Here is a 3,752-nt window from a genome sequence, read left to right as displayed (position 1 = left end):
CTTCCTTCCGAGTTCCGAGTTCCGAGTTCCGAGTTCCGAGTTCCGAGTTCCGAGTTCCTTCCTTATGAGTTCCTTCCAAGTTTCTTCCTTCCGAGTTCCTTCTGAGTTCCGAGTTCCTTCCAAGTTCCTTCCGATTTCCTTCTTTCCTTTCGACTTTCCGAGTTCCTTCCGAGTTCCTTCCTTCCTTCCTTCCTTCCTTCCTTCCTTCCTTCCTTCCTTCCTTCCTTCCATTGTTCCTTCCTTCCTTCCGAGTTCCTTCCTTCCGAGTTCATTTTTCCTTCCTTCCGAGTTCCTTCCTTCCCTCCTTCCGAGTTCCTTCCTTCCTTCCATCCTTCCTTCCGAGTTCCTTTTGAGTTTGTTCCGAGTTCCTTCCTTCCTTCCTTCCTTCCTTCCGAGTTCCTTCCAAGTTTCTTCCTTCTTTCCATGTTCCTTCCGAGTTCTTTCTTTCCTTCCTTCCGTGTTCCTTCCGAGCTCCTTCCTTCCTTCCTTCCGTGTTCCTTCCGAGTTCCTTTCTTCCAAGTTCCGAGTTCCCAATTCCGAGTTCCGAGTTCCAAGTTCCTTCCTTCTGAGTTCCTTCCAAGTTCCTTTCGAGTTCCTTCCTTCCTTCCTTCCGAGTTCCTTCCGACTTCCTCCCTTCGAAGTTACTTCCTTCCGAGTTCCTTCATTCCGAGTTCCTTCTGAGTTCCTTCCTTCCCTCTGAGTTCCTTCCGAGTTCCTTCCGAGTTTCTTCCTTCCGAGTTCCTTCAGAGTTCCGTCCTTCAGAGTTCCTTCCTTCTGAGTTCTGAGTTCCTTCCGAGTTCCTTCCTTCTGAGTTCGGAGTTCTTTCCGAGTTCCTTCCGAGTTCCTTCCTTCTGAGTTCCGAGTTCCTTCTGAGTTCCTTCCGAGTTCCTTCCTTCTGAGTTCTGAGTTCCTTCTGAGTTCCTTCCTTCTGAGTTCCGAGTTCCTTCCTTCCATCCGAGTTCCTTACGAGTTCCGAGTTCCTTTTCTTCCTTCCTTCCTTTCTTCCTTCCTTCCTTTCTTCCTTCCTTCCTTCCTTCCTTCCAAATTTTGAGTTTGATGTTCCGAGTTCCTTCCGAGTTCCTTCCGAGTTCCTTCCAATTTCCTTCCTTCTTTCCGAGTTCCTTCCTTCCGAGTTTTTTCCTTCCTTCCTTATGAGTTCCTTCCAAATTTCTTCCTTCCTTCCTTCCTTCTGAGTTCCTTCTGAGTTCCGAGTTCCTTCCAAGTTCCTTCTGACTTCCTTCCGACTTTCTTTCCTTCCTTCCGAGCTCCTTCCTTCCTTCTGTGTTCCTTCNTTCCTTCCTTCCGAGCTCCTTCCTTCCTTCTGTGTTCCTTCCGAGTTCCTTTCTTCCAAGTTCCGAGTTCCCAATTCCGAGTTCCAAGTTCCTTCCTTTCGAGTTCCTTCCGAGTTCCTTTCTTCTTTCCGAGTTCCTTCCTTCCGAGTTCCTTCCTTCCGAGTTCCGAATTCCTTCCGAGTTCCGAGTTCTGAGTTTCTTCCTTCCGAGTTCCTTCTTCCTTCCTTCTTTCTGAGTTCCTTCTTCCTTCCTTCCTTCCTTCCTTTCGAGTTCCTTCCTTCCGAATTCTATCCTTCCCTCCTTCCTTCCGAGTTCCTTCCTTCCGTCCTTAAGAGTTCCTTCCTTCCATCCTTACGAGTTCCTTCCAAGTTCCTTCTGAGTTCCTTCCTTCGAAGTTACTTCCATCCGAGTTCCTTCCTTCCGAGTTCCGAATTCCTTCCTTCCTTTCGAGTTCCGAGTTTCTTCCTTCCAAGTTCTTTCCTTCCTTCCTTCCGAGTTCTGAGTTCCTTCCTTCCTTCTGAGTTCGTTCTGAGTTCCTTCCTTCTTTCCTTCCGTGTTCCTTCCGAGTTCCTTTCTTCCGAGTTCCGAGTTCCCAATTCTGAGTTCCGAGTTCCTTCCTTCAGAGTTCCTTCCTTCCGAGTTCCTTCCGAGCTCCTTTTTTCTGAGTTCCTTCCTTTCTTCCGAGTTCCTTCTGAGTTCCTTCGTTCCTTCTGAGTTCCGAGTTCCTTCCGAGTTCCTTCCTTCCTTCCTTCTGAATTCCTTCCTTCCATCCTTCCTTCCTTCCTTCCTTCCTTCCTTCCTTCCTTCCTTTCTTCCTTCCGAGTTCCGATTTCCGAGTTCCTAGTTCCGAATTCCTTCCGAGTTCCTTCTCAGTTCCTTCCTTCCCTCCGCGTTCCTTCCTTCCTTCCGAGTTCCATCCTTCCTTCCTTCTTTCTTTCTGAGTTCCTTCCTTCCAAGTTCCTTCCAAGTTCCGACTTCCGAGTTCCATCCTTCCTTCCTTCCTTTCTTCCTTTCTTCCTTCCAAGTTCCGAGTTCCGAGTTCCATCCTTCCTTCCTTCCTTTCTTCCTTTCTTCCTTCCAAGTTCCGAGTTTCGAGTTCCGATTTCTTTCCGAGTTCCTTCCTTCTGAGTTCCGAGTTCCTTCCGAGTTCCTTCCTTCTGAGTTCCTTCCGAGTTCCTTCCTTCCGAGTTCCGAGTTCCTTCCTTCCATCCGAGTTCCTTCCAAGTTCCGAGTTCCTTTTCTTCCTTCCTTCCTTTCTTCCTTCCTTCCAAATTCTGAGTTCCGTGTTCCGAGTTCCTTCCGAGTTCCTTCCTTCCGAGTTCCTTCTGAGTTCCTTACGAGTTCCGAGTTCCTTCCTTCTGAGTTCCGAGTTGCTTCCTTCCTTCCAAGTTCCTTTTTTTCTTTCCTTCCTTCCTTCCTTCCTTCCTTCCTTCCTTTCAAGTTCTGAGTTCTGAGTTCCGAGTTCCGAATTCTTTCCTAGTTCCTTCCTTCCAAGTTACTTCCTTCCGAGTTCCTTCCTTCCGAGTTCCTTCCTTCCTTCCGACTTCCTTCCAAGTTCCTTCCGAGTTCCTTCCTTCCAAGTTACTTCCTTCCGAGTTCCTTCCTTNTTCCTTCCAAGTTACTTCCTTCCGAGTTCCTTCCTTTCTTCCTTCCTTCTGAGTTCCGAGTTCTGAATTCCTTCCTTCCTTCCGAGTTCTGAGTTTCTTCCTTCCGAATTCTTTCCTTCCTTCCTTCCTTCCGAGTTCCTTCCTTCCGTCCTTAAGAGTTCCTTCCTTCCGTCCTTACGAGTTCCTTCCAAGTTCCTTCCAAGTTCCTTCGTTCCTTCAGAGTTCTTTCCGAGTTCCTTCTGATTTCCTTCCTTCCTTCCTTCCGAATTTCTAGTTTTGAGTTTCTTCCAATTTCATTCCTTCCGAGTTTCTTCCTTCCTTCCGAGTTTCTTCCTTCCTTCCGAGTTCTTTCCTTCCTTCCTTCATTCATTCCTTCCTTCTTTCCTTCCTTCTGAGTTCCTTCCTTCCGAGTTCCTTCCCTTCCTTTCGTTTCTTTCTTTCTTTCTTTCTGTCTTTCCTTTTTTGGGTGCCCCAAGGTGACACAGGGGACATTGGAGTGGCCTTGGTGTCTCCGAAAGAGGGACATTGGGGTGTCTCCAAGGTGACACAGGGGTGTCCCCAGGACCCTCCCAGTGTCCCTGAGGTGGCCCAGGGGACATGGGGGTGGCCTTGGTGTCCCCAAAGGAGGGACGTTGGGGTGTCCCCAAGGCCCTCACGGTGTCCCCAAGGTGGGAACAGGGACATCCTGGTGTCCCGAGGACCCTCCCGGTGTCCCCAAGGTGGGAACAGGGACATCCTGGTGTCCCCAGGACCCTCCTGGTGTCCCCAGGGTGGCCCAGGGCACACCGGGGTGTCCCCAAGGTGATCCCGAGTTTCTGATCGTGTGTATATCTATTTTTGGGATGGTTTTTTG

This window comes from Lepidothrix coronata, unplaced genomic scaffold (genome assembly GCF_001604755.1).
Source record: "Lepidothrix coronata isolate B3197 unplaced genomic scaffold, Lepidothrix_coronata-1.0 Scaffold24, whole genome shotgun sequence".
Lineage (NCBI taxonomy): Eukaryota > Metazoa > Chordata > Aves > Passeriformes > Pipridae > Lepidothrix > Lepidothrix coronata.
This window is presented reverse-complemented; position numbering follows the sequence as displayed.